The sequence below is a fragment of the Syngnathus scovelli genome, chromosome 18, assembly GCF_024217435.2.
Source record: "Syngnathus scovelli strain Florida chromosome 18, RoL_Ssco_1.2, whole genome shotgun sequence".
Lineage (NCBI taxonomy): Eukaryota > Metazoa > Chordata > Actinopteri > Syngnathiformes > Syngnathidae > Syngnathus > Syngnathus scovelli.
Genome location: NC_090864.1, coordinates 1,606,212 through 1,619,601, shown reverse-complemented (window position 1 = coordinate 1,619,601; position 13,390 = coordinate 1,606,212). Strand labels below are relative to the sequence as shown.

Sequence of the window (13,390 nt, the reverse complement as noted above, 5' to 3'; positions counted from 1 at the left end):
GGAGGAGCACATTTCAGAAAACGTGCTCAGCTCGTTGAGAAAATGCGATTTAAGCAATAAAATTAAAAATGCACCCAAAACCTAAACCAAACGTTGCAGGTGGTTATTTCTTCATGCGCAGTGGTCAACGCGGCACTCTCTAGCTGCCAAGAGCACTTTTTACTATGCACACCCAACCAGAGTGACGGGAGGAGCACATTTCAGAAAACGTGCTCAGCTCGTCGAGAAAATGCGATTTAAGCAATAAATTTAAAAATGCACCTAAAACCTAAACCAAACGTTGCAGGTGGTTATTTCTTCATGCGCAGCAGTCAACAAGGCACTCTCTAGCTGCCAAGAGCACTTTTTACTATGCGCACCCAACCAGAGTGACGGGAGGAGCACATTTCAGAAAACGTGCTCAGCTCGTCGAGAAAATGCGATTTAAGCAATAAAATTAAAAATGCACCCAAAACCTAAACCAAACGTTGCAGATGGTCATTTTTTCATGTGCAGTGGTCAACGCGGCACTCTCTAGCTGCCAAGAGCACTTTTTTACTATGCACACCCAACCAGAGTGACGGGAGGAGCGCATTTCAGAAAACGTGCTCAGCTCGTCGAGAAAATGCGATTTAAGCAATAAAATTAAAAATGCACCCAAAACCTAAACCAAACGTTGCAGGTGGTTATTTCTTCATGCGCAGTGGTCAACGCGGCACTCTCTAGCTGCCAAGAGCACTTTTTACTATGCGCACCCAACCAGAGTGACGGGAGGAGCGCATTCCAGAAAACGTGCTCAGCTCGTCGAGAAAATGCGATTTAAGCAATAAAATTAAAAATGCACCCAAAACCTAAACCAAACGTTGCAGATGGTCATTTCTTCATGCGCAGTGGTCAACGCGGCACTCTTTAGCTGCCAAGAGCACTTTTTACTATGCGCACCCAACCAGAGTGACGGGAGGAGCACATTTCAGAAAACGTGCTCAGCTCGTTGAGAAAATGCGATTTAAGCAATAAAATTAAAAATGCACCCAAAACCTAAACCAAACATTGCAGGTGGTTATTTCTTCATGCGCAGTGGTCAACGCGGCACTCTCTAGCTGCCAAGAGCACTTTTTACTATGCACACCCAACCAGAGTGACGGGAGGAGCGCATTTCAGAAAACGTGCTCAGCTCGACGAGAAAATGCGATTTAAGCAATAAAATTAAAAATGCACCCAAAACCTAAACCAAACGTTGCAGGTGGTTATTTCTTCATGCGCAGTGGTCAACGCGGCACTCTCTAGCTGCCAAGAGCACTTTTTACGATGCACACCCAACCAGAGAGACGGGAGGAGCGCATTTCAGAAAACGTGCTCAGCTCGACGAGAAAATGCGATTTAAGCAATAAAATTAAAAATGCACCCAAAACCTAAACCAAACGTTGCAGGTGGTTATTTCTTAATGCGCAGTGGTCAACGCGGCACTCTCTAGCTGCCAAGAGCACTTTTTACTATGCGCACCCAACCAGAGTGACGGGAGGAGCACATTTCAGAAAACGTGCTCAGCTCGTCCAGAAAATGCGATTTAAGCAATAAAATTAAAAATGCACATAAAACCTAAACCAAACGTTGCGGATGGTCATTTCTTCATGCGCAGTGGTCAACGCGGCACTCTCTAGCTGCCAAGAGCACTTTTTACTATGCACACCCAACCAGAGTGACGGGAGGAGCGCATTTTAGAAAACGTGCTCAGCTCGACGAGAAAATGCAATTTAAGCAATAAAATTAAAAATGCACCCAAAACCTAAACCAAACGTTGCAGGTGGTTATTTCTTCATGCGCAGTGGTCAACGCGGCACTCTCTAGCTGCCAAGAGCACTTTTTACTATGCGCACCCAACCAGAGTGACGGGAGGAGCACATTTCAGAAAACGTGCTCAGCTCGTCGAGAAAATGCGATTTAAGCAATAAAATTAAAAATGCACCTAAAACCTAAACCAAACGTTGCAGGTGGTTATTTCTTCATGCGCAGCAGTCAACGCGGCACTCTCTAGCTGCCAAGAGCACTTTTTACTATGCGCACCCAACCAGAGTGACGGGAGGAGCACATTTCAGAAAACGTGCTCAGCTCGTCGAGAAAATGCCATTTAAGCCGTACAATTAAAAATGCACCTAAAACCTAAACCAAACGTTGCAGGTGGTTATTTCTTAATGCGCAGTGGTCAACGTGGCACTCTCTAGCTGCCAAGAGCACTTTTTACTATGCGCACCCAACCAGAGTGACGGGAGGAGCACATTTCAGAAAACGTGCTCAGCTCGTCGAGAAAATGCGATTTAAGCAATAAAATTAAAAATGCACCTAAAACCTAAACCAAACGTTGCAGGTGGTTATTTCTTCATGCGCAGCAGTCAACACGGCACTCTCTAGCTGCCAAGAGCACTTTTTACTGTGCGCACCCAACCAGAGTGACGGGAGGAGCACATTTCAGAAAACGTGCTCAGCTCGTCGAGAAAATGCGATTTAAGCAATAAAATTAAAAATGCACCCAAAACCTAAACCAAACGTTGCAGATGGTCATTTCTTCATGCGCAGTGGTCAACGCGGCACTCTCTAGCTGCCAAGAGCACTTTTTACTATGCACACCCAACCAGAGTGACGGGAGGAGCGCATTTCAGAAAACGTGCTCAGCTCGTCGAGAAAATGCGATTTAAGCAATAAAATTAAAAATGCACCCAAAACCTAAACCAAACGTTGCAGGTGGTTATTTCTTCATGCGCAGTGGTCAACGCGGCACTCTCTAGCTGCCAAGAGCACTTTTTACTATGCGCACCCAACCAGAGTGACGGGAGGAGCACATTTCAGAAAACGTGCTCAGCTCGTCGAGAAAATGCGATTTAAGCAATAAAATTAAAAATACACCTAAAACCTAAACCAAACGTTGCAGGTGGTTATTTCTTCATGCGCAGCAGTCAACGCGGCACTCTCTAGCTGCCAAGAGCACTTTTTACTATGCGCACCCAACCAGAGTGACGGGAGGAGCACATTTCAGAAAACGTGCTCAGCTCGTCGAGAAAATGCGATTTAAGCAATAAAATTAAAAATGCACCTAAAACCTAAACCAAACGTTGCAGGTGGTTATTTCTTCGTGCGCAGCAGTCAACGCGGCACTCTCTAGCTGCCAAGAGCACTTTTTACTATGCGCACCCAACCAGAGTGACGGGAGGAGCACATTCCAGAAAACGTGCTCAGCTCGTCGAGAAAATGCGATTTAAGCAATAAAATTAAAAATGCACCCAAAACCTAAACCAAACGTTGCAGATGGTCATTTCTTCATGCGCAGTGGTCAACGCGGCACTCTCTAGCTGCCAAGAGCACTTTTTACTATGCACACCCAACCAGAGTGACGGGAGGAGCACATTTCAGAAAACGTGCTCAGCTCGTTGAGAAAATGCGATTTAATCAATAAAATTAAAAATGCACCCAAAACCTAAACCAAACGTTGCAGGTGGTTATTTCTTTATGCGCAGTGGTCAACGCGGCACTCTCTAGCTGCCAAGAGCACTTTTTACTATACACACCCAACCAGAGTGACGGGAGGAGCACATTCCAGAAAACGTGCTCAGCTCGTCGAGAAAATGCGATTTAAGCAATAAAATTAAAAATGCACCCAAAACCTAAACCATACGTTGCAGGTGGTTATTTCTTCATGCGCAGTGGTCAACGCGGCACTCTCTAGCTGCCAAGAGCACTTTTTACTATGCGCACCCAACCAGAGTGACGGGAGGAGCACATTTCAGAAAACGTGCTCAGCTCGTCGAGAAAATGCGATTTAAGCAATAAAATTAAAAATGCACCTAAAACCTAAACCAAACGCTGCAGATGGTCATTTCTTCATGTGCAGTGGTCAACGCGGCACTCTCTAGCTGCCAAGAGCACTTTTTACTATACACACCCAACCAGAGTGACAGGAGGAGCACATTCCAGAAAACGTGCTCAGCTCGTCGAGAAAATGCGATTTAAGCAATAAATTTAAAAATGCACCCAAAACCTAAACCAAACGTTGCAGATGGTCATTTCTTCATGTGCAGTGGTCAACGCGGCACTCTCTAGCTGCCAAGAGCACTTTTTACTATGCACACCCAACCAGAGTGACGGGAGGAGCGCATTTCAGGAAACGTGCTCAGCTCGTCGAGAAAATGCGATTTAAGCAATAAAATTAAAAATGCACCCAAAACCTAAACCAAACGTTGCAGGTGGTTATTTCTTTATGCGCAGCAGTCAACGCGACACTCTCTAGCTGCCAAGAGCACTTTTTACTATGCGCACCCAACCAGAGTGACGGGACGAGCACATTTCAGAAAACGTGCTCAGCTCGCCGAGAAAATGCGATTTAAGCAATACAATTAAAAATGCCCCTAAAACCTAAACCAAACGTTGCAGGTGGTTATTTCTTCATGTGCAGTGGTCAACGCGGCACTCTCTAGCTGCCAAGAGCACTTTTTACTATGCGCACCCAACCAGAGTGACGGGAGGAGCGCATTTCAGAAAACGTGCTCAGCTCGTCGAGAAAATGCAATTTAAGCAATAAAATTAAAAATGCACCTAAAACCTAAACCAAAAGTTGCAGGTGGCTATTTCTTCATGCACAGCAGTCAACACGGCACTCTCTAGCTGCCAAGAGCACTATTTACTATGCGCACCCAACCAGAGTGACGGGAGGAGCACATTTCAGAAAACGTGCTCAGCTCGTCGAGAAAATGCAATTTAAGCAATAAAATTAAAAATGCACCCAAAACCTAAACCAAACGTTGCAGATGGTCATTTCTTCATGCGCAGTGGTCAACGCGGCACTCTCTAGCTGCCAAGAGCACTTTTTACTATGCGCACCCAACCAGAGTTACGGGAGGAGCACATTTCAGAAAACGTGCTCAGCTCGTCGAGAAAATGCGATTTAAGCAATAAAATTAAAAATGCACCTAAAACCCAAACCAAACGTTGCAGGTGGTTATTTCTTCATGCGCAGTGGTCAACGCGGCACTCTCTAGCTGCCAAGAGCACTTTTTACTATGCGCACCCAACCAGAGTGACGGGAGGAAGACATTTCAGACAACGTGCTCAGCTCGTCGAGAAAATGCGATTTAAGCAATAAAATTAAAAATGCACCTAAAACCTAAACCAAACGTTGCAGGTGGTTATTTCTTCATGCGCAGTGGTCAACGCTGCACTCTCTAGCTGCCAAGAGCACATTTTACTATGCGCACCCAACCAGAGTGACGGGAGGAGCACATTTCAGAAAACTTGCTCAGCTCGTCGAGAAAATGCGATTTAAGCAATAAAATTAAAAATGCACCTAAAACCTAAACCAAACGTTGCAGGTGGTTATTTCTTCGTGCGCAGCAGTCAACGCGGCACTCTCTAGCTGCCAAGAGCACTTTTTACTATGCGCACCCAACCAGAGTGACGGGAGGAGCGCATTTCAGAAAACGTGCTCAGCTCGTCGAGAAAATGCGATTTAAGCAATAAAATTAAAAATGCACCTAAAACCTAAACCAAAAGTTGCAGGTGGTTATTTCTTCATGCGCAGCAGTCAACGCGGCACTCTCTAGCTGCCAAGAGCACTTTTTACTATGCGCACCCAACCAGAGTGAAGGGAGGAGCACATTTAAGAAAACGTGCTCAGCTCGTCGAGAAAATGCGATTTAAGCAATAAAATTAAATATGCAACTAAAACCTAAACCAAACGCTTCAGATGGTCATTTCTTCATGCGCAGTGGTCAACGCGGCACTCTCTAGCTGCCAAGAGCACTTTTTACTATGCGCACCCAACCAGAGTGACGGGAGGAGCACATTTCAGAAAACGTGCTCAGCTCGTCGAGAAAATGCGATTTAAGCAATAAAATTAAAAATGCACCTAAAAACCTAAACCAAACGTTGCAGGTGGTTATTTCTTCATGCGCATTGGTCAACGCGGCACTCTCTAGCTGCCAAGAGCACTTATTACTATGTGCACCCAACCAGAGTGACGGGAGGAGCACATTTCAGAAAACGCTCTCAGCTCGTCGAGAAAATGCGATTGAGGCAATAAAAGTAAAAATGCACGCAAAACATTAAACCAAACGTTGCAGGTGGTTATTTCTTCATGCGCAGTGATCAACGCGGCACTCTCTAGCTGCCAAGAGCATTTTTTTACTATGCGCACCCAACCAGAGTGACGGGAGGAGCACATTTCAGAAAACGTGCTCAGCTCGTCGAGAAAATGCGATTTAAGCAATAAAATTAAAAATGCACCTAAAACCTAAACCAAACGTTGCAGGTGGTTATTTCTTCATGCGCAGTGGTCAACGCGGCACTCTCTAGCTGCCAGGAGCACTTTTTACTATGCGCACCCAACCAGAGTGACGGGAGGAGCACATTTCAGAAAACGTGCTCAGCTCGTCGAGAAAATGCGATTTAAGCAATAAAATTAAAAATGCACCTAAAACCTAAACCAAACGTTGCAGGTGGTTATTTCTTCGTGCGCAGCAGTCAACGCGGCACTCTCTAGCTGCCAAGAGCACGTTTTACTATGCGCACCTAACCAGAGTGACGGGAGGAGCACATTTCAGAAAACGTGCTCAGCTCGTCGAGTAAATGCAATTTAAGCAATAAAATTAAAAATGCACCCAAAACCTAAACCAAACGTTGCAGGTGGTTATTTCTTCATGCGCAGTGGTCAACGCGGCACTCTCTAGCTGCCAAGAGCACTTTTTACTATGTGCACCCAACCAGAGTGACGGGAGGAGCACATTTCAGAAAACGTGCTCAGCTCGTTAAGAAAATGCGATTTAAGCAATAAAATTAAAAATGCACCTAAAACCTAAACCAAACGCTTCAGATGGTCATTTCTTCATGCGCAGTGGTCAACGCGGCACTCTCTAGCTGCCAAGAGCACTTTTTACTATACACACCCAACCAGAGTGACGGGAGGAGCACATTCCAGAAAACGTGCTCACCTCGTCGAGAAAATGCGATTTGAGCAATAAAATTAAAAAATGCACCCAAAACCTAAACCAAACGTTGCAGATGGTCATTTCTTCATGTGCAGTGGTCAACGCGGCACTCTCTAGCTGCCAAGAGCACTTTTTACTATGCACACCCAACCAGAGTGACGGGAGGAGCGCATTTCAGAAAACGTGCTCAGCTCGTCGAGAAAATGCGATTTAAGCAATAAAATTAAAAATGCACCCAAAACCTAAACCAAACGTTGCAGGTGGTTATTTCTTCATGCGCAGTGGTCAACGCGGCACTCTCTAGCTGCCAAGAGCACTTTTTACTATGCGCACCCAACCAGAGTGACGGGAGGAGCACATTTCAGAAAACGTGCTCAGCTCGTCGAGAAAATGCGATTTAAGCAATAAAATTAAAAATGCACCCAAAACCTAAACCAAACGTTGCAGATGGTCATTTCTTCATGTGCAGTGGTCAACGCGGCACTCTCTAGCTGCCAAGAGCACTTTTTACTATGCGCACCCAACCAGAGTGACGGGAGGAGCACATTTCAGAAAACGTGCTCAGCTCGTTGAGAAAATGCGATTTAAGCTATAAAATTAAAAATGCACCCAAAACCTAAACCAAACATTGCAGGTGGTTATTTCTTCATGCGCAGTGGTCAACGCGGCACTCTCTAGCTGCCAAGAGCACTTTTTACTATGCACACCCAACCAGAGTGACGGGAGGAGCGCATTTCAGAAAACGTGCTCAGCTTGACGAGAAAATGCGATTTAAGCAATAAAATTAAAAATGCACCCAAAACCTAAACCAAACGTTGCAGGTGGTTATTTCTTCATGCGCAGTGGTCAACGCGGCACTCTCTAGCTGCCAAGAGCACTTTTTACGATGCACACCCAACCAGAGAGACGGGAGGAGCGCATTTCAGAAAACGTGCTCAGCTCGACGAGAAAATGCGATTTAAGCAATAAAATTAAAAATGCACCCAAAACCTAAACCAAACGTTGCAGGTGGTTATTTCTTAATGCGCAGTGGTCAACGCGGCACTCTCTAGCTGCCAAGAGCACGTTTTACTATGCGCACCTAACCAGAGTGACGGGAGGAGCACATTTCAGAAAACGTGCTCAGCTCGTCGAGTAAATGCAATTTAAGCAATAAAATTAAAAATGCACCCAAAACCTAAACCAAACGTTGCATGTGGTTATTTCTTCATGCGCAGTGGTCAACGCGGCACTCTCTAGCTGCCAAGAGCACTTTTTACTATGCACACCCAACCAGAGTGACGGGAGGAGCACATTTCAGAAAACGTGCTCAGCTCGTCGAGAAAATGCAATTTAAGCAATAAAATTAAAAATGCAACCAAAACCTAAACCAAACGTTGCAGATGGTCATTTCTTCATGCGCAGTGGTCAACGCGGCACTCTCTAGCTGCCAAGAGCACTTTTTACTATGCGCATCCAACCAGAGTGACGGGAGGAGCACATTTCAGAAAACGTGCTCAGCTCGTCGAGAAAATGCAATTTAAGCAATAAAATTAAAAATGCACCTAAAACCCAAACCAAACGTTGCAGGTGGTTATTTCTTCATATGCAGTGGTCAACGCGGCACTCTCTAGCTGCCAAGAGCACTTATTACTATGTGCACCCAACCAGAGTGACGGGAGGAGCACATTTCAGAAAACGTGCTCAGCTCGTCGAGAAAATGCGATTTAAGCAATAAAATTAAAAATGCACCTAAAACCCAAACCAAACGTTGCAGGTGGTTATTTCTTCATGCGCAGTGGTCAACGCGGCACTCTCTAGCTGCCAAGAGCACTTTTTACTATGCGCACCCAACCAGAGTGACGGGAGGAAGACATTTCAGACAACGTGCTCAGCTCGTCGAGAAAATGCGATTTAAGCAATAAAATTAAAAATGCACCTAAAACCTAAACCAAACGTTGCAGGTTGTTAGAGATTTGCTCACTCCAACTTATTTTGCAAGAACCAAAACAGGAGACAAGCAAGTTCTTTTAGACACCTGCAGGTGGAGAGTCCATTCGTCGCTGTCTGAACAGCGATTATCGAATGAAGTCTAAAAGTCTCCTCCCTGCAAGGGCATATTTATTAGGAGGAACAGAGTGGGGGTGGGAGTGGACAGGTTTGGTGAACCCCCGGCCTCTGATAAGATCAGAGCAGGGGGTGTTTTACACTATTGTGGGAAACAGACTCTGCATTGTGAGGGCCAGACGTGATTGATTTACTTATTACATTGTGAGGGCCAGACGTGGTTGATTTAATTATTACATTGTGAGGGCCAGACGTGATTGATTTAATCATTACAGTCTACATTCCAACATAATCATAGGATCAAACTAACCTGAAAACCCTAACATCTCCCTCCTGATTTATCATATGATTATGCCACCCCAAACAACAACGATAAGCAAGAGAAAAAAAACATATATACGTATAATGAAGAAAGTAGAATGGTAAAAATAAAAACAACAAACAATGATAGCAACACTTTCCAGTGAAGATGAGGCATTACCTCAAACTTATTGTGTAAGCGAAAAACCTGCTGGCCAGATGTTATTAGCAGGAAAATTCTTACACGGTCCCTTTGCCTAAGACGACCAGAATGCTATCAATAAAAAAAAAAAAACACAGAAACAGTACATCATTGTATCCATCACTTGTGAAGCATTTTCGATGGTCAAATCATCAAGTTTCTGTAAAACATGCTCAACAGAACAGCATCTACGCAATCCACGTCTCATTATCATTATCACAACTGTCACGTCTAAGAAGTTGTATATGTGCCCGTGTTTTCGTCAGCTGATGATGTTCTAGTCTGTAGGTGAGGTCAGTCACACACACCGGCGCACACACTCTTGTCCAGTTGGCAGGCAGCATCGGACAACTCCTGTGACCACAAAACCATGATCCGTACTGAACAGGCACGTGCACTCATAGGATGCAGGTGAGGCAGTGCCTCTGAACTTCTGGATGAAGTAGGTCCCGTCCGATGGTGCAGCCATGTTGGTAGTAGAGCCCTTACACCTTGAAAACGGCTCTCTCATCCTGGCACACAGCGGTGATGTCCAAAACTCCCATCCAGTTTCCTCCTGGAGAGCAGTCGTCGTTAATGCATTTGTGGGTCCTGCAACCTTGGGTGCAACATGTGTAGTCAGCAAGACTTGGAATGGTCCCTCCCGTCGTGGCTGGCCCAGTTCCTTCCTTTGATGACCTCGATGTAGACCCAGTCTCCTGGATTGATGGGGTTGTCGACCTGTGAGGAGGAAAGATCAAGCGGCAGTAAATTTGTCTTTGACACAGTTTGAGCGTCCTGATCATATAATCTGCCAAGGACTGCTCTTCATCTGTTGTTTGCAACTCTCGTAGTCAATTGTAGTGCCCATTTAACTGGCAAATAGGAATGTTTGTGGGAAGAGTTTGAACACTTCCTAATGATTCCCTTTAACCAAAAACTATTTATGACAGGGGCGTTCCCATTTATTGCCTCCTGGTTTAAAAGAGATTGTCTTATCCATGCCTTCTTTGTCCTCACACGCTCGCACCCACACAGGGTGTGAACACACACACACACACACACACACGCACCCACGCAGACAAAGAGATTCTAATCCATCTCTCATGTAGCTTCTCTTGATAGAATCTCCTATTGGTAAATGTATAGCAGACGTTTTAGCATATAATCCCATACTCTGCTCTCTCACTTCTACTTTTTCATGTCGGTGCAGTCGTAGGTGGCCCCTATTGCAGTCATTGTCTTGTTAACTGTTGCCTTGTGACTCCTATGCATGATTGTGTGAATGTTAAAAATTGAACGTACCTAACTTTCTGACCATCCAACCTCCACTGTGGTGCAAAAAAACTTACTATTGTATTGAGTAGGTACATTGAGCAACCTAGCTTCCTCCTGACTGCCAAATGTCCTGTTCTAAAATTTATATAACTCGACCTCTACGTTTTAAGCTTGATGAGCCAAAATATAAGATCTTGCTCTTGTTTCCTACCGTTTTAGTCTATTTGTTTTATCCAAATCCGTTCAATCTCTGATTATAATCTGTAGCCCTACGTATTTTTCAAATTTTTATTTATTTATTTATCAAATCTCCTCAGTTCTGTCAAACTCAGTGCACAATGAACCTCCCTTCCACTTTGAACCAAGCTTCACCAAATTTGGGAACGCCGTAGCAAGGAGTGCGATTTGGTTGTCAGACACTCCAAGTCCATATCTTTTTGCCGCACTTCACCCTATCAAGTTGGTGTTCTTTTGTTGTTGCTTCAGAGTGACCCCATCCATCACTCTTGAATGAGTCCATTGTTCAAATGAGTCAATTTTCATCATTGTGAGTTCCTCCGCTTTCCACTGTCTTTTCTCGTCCCCGAGGATGTTGTATTTCCTCTGGAGTGTACTTGTCCTCCTCCAAGCACAACAGCAGTCTTTTCTTGTCCTTCGCCAAAGGTCAAAGGTGCTTCAGAGCCAGGCACCATTTTGTGGTTGTTCACGGCTGCAGGCGAAGACTCGGATTGGGTTTCAGGGGCCCTGACACTGAGAATGACAGGCTGGTTTGAACACTTGTAAGACTATCTCCAAATGTAGCTGCTTCCATCAATTTGCTGGTAATGTTTGTTTACCAAACTTCAAATTCTTCTAATAACAGAGGTCTCGTTTTTATATCGTAAATCCTGCAACTCATCCTATTTTTTTTTTTTGAGCTACATTTTATCTATCTATAGTTCCAATTTAATCGGACAGTATGTTGTCTTCAGTATCATTATTGAAAATCAACTCATCGAGGTCTGCTTTCCACATCAAGCCCTGATCTGTATGTCTTGACCTATCACATGTTATTGTCATGCTTGCTCAAAAATGTGACTTAGAGTATGGTGCTGTGAATTCTCAATCTCCCCAATGAAATTGGATCTCCCCTCGTAGTTCTTATCGTTCTCATGTTCCTGTTAGCCTGCAATTGTCCAAATCAAAAATGTTTTCTTTTAACTGTCTTTCTTTTGAACCTCTAAATCTCTCGTGTTGCTAACCTATCTACACCAGAACAAAAAAAATTACCACAATATAACACCAAATGTATTCGAAAATTCATTGTCATAAAGTGTTGTATTATTACTATCTTCCACTATCTGTCCTACTCACTCCCCCCCTTTTTGAGGCCTGGCAACGCCCATGCCTCACACCTTGACAAACTTTTTGGGAGAATGTGTTCTTTACTACATACGATTCCATCATTATTTAATTTGACTTACTTTCCAAAACGCTTCTCAATTTCTCAGTTCACACATCTTCTACATGTGTTACTGGTTCTCCAGTTTTTTTTTCTAGTTAATTATCAATCCAAAAGCTACGTGTTTCTTTCTAACATTCAACCTGCTCAAAATCACTCTTTCATCAAAGTCGCTCTACTAATTTTCTATAGTAGTCGCCAACAACTTCAACCATTCAACCTGTAATTTCTTTTCATTCAGGCTATCATTCATCAATGTTCATTTGCATCTCACACGCAGTCTCCAAAAAGGAGTCTTTCTATCACATTGGTCCCAATTCATCCAAGCTCACCACACAACATTCATATATCATTTTCAACTTAGGTTTCCTGGTAGAACAATCCACCAATTCAAAAAAAACTTAACTAAAACAAACAACTGGCAAATTAATCTGAATTTTTTCTTTGTTTTTAAATTTGAAGAACTCAATCTCTCAGATTTAGCTTGCATTTAGAATTTTGTATAATCTTATAACACAACCAATCAATTATTCCTATTAAATGTAGCATTGCAAAATCTTAAATTCACAATTTAGCTTCCTCCAATTCCTGAAAGCATGTTCTGTCATTTTTTTTTTTTTTTTTCCGAATTTCTCATGTGGGCTCGACACTTTACATGCACTAGTGTGGATTAGTTTCTGTTTGCAAACAGATTTCTCTCTTTTTCCTCTCATTTTTATCTTTCAAAATCATTTCTGTTCTGCGGTGCAAATTGGATAGACCACAGTCTAGCAATTTTTTTTTTATACTAAAACTTTAGCCAATGTTCATCATTTTAACATATACGCACACACATGCACAGCCCTCGCATGCAAAAGGTAGGTCTCAGCCACAATGATTCGTCACAGGCTGGCCATTTCCTGTGGTCGATCATGAGCTGGTCCCTCCCATGCACACGAGGACAGCACATTCTAATTTTATTTATTTATCTTCTAGAAGCAAGTTGCATTTCTTTACCACTTGATTTGCATATTTTAACTTCAGTGTAACACAATTTGAGCTCTAGTCATTTGTAATTTGGGCATACAAACAGCATTGTCATACTTCTTGGATGGACAGGACTTCTAATAATCTAAAAAAAAATTCTAATAATCTGACAATGACATGTTTTGCTGTCATATGGGCATCTATTCTTTCTTTCTCTGTATGAGCATA

General features: G+C 43.5%; 1 long non-coding RNA gene across 1 annotated transcript; it reads right to left on the bottom strand.

Annotated features, from left to right (window-relative positions):
- Positions 1-8,954: 8,954 nt before the first annotated feature.
- On the bottom strand, positions 8,955-12,896 carry LOC137839670 (uncharacterized). The gene is made up of 2 exons (XR_011085724.1): positions 9,990-12,896; positions 8,955-9,852 (listed from the first exon to the last, which is right to left on the bottom strand). It is a non-coding gene; the product is annotated as an uncharacterized lncRNA (long non-coding RNA).
- Positions 12,897-13,390: the final 494 nt, after the last annotated feature.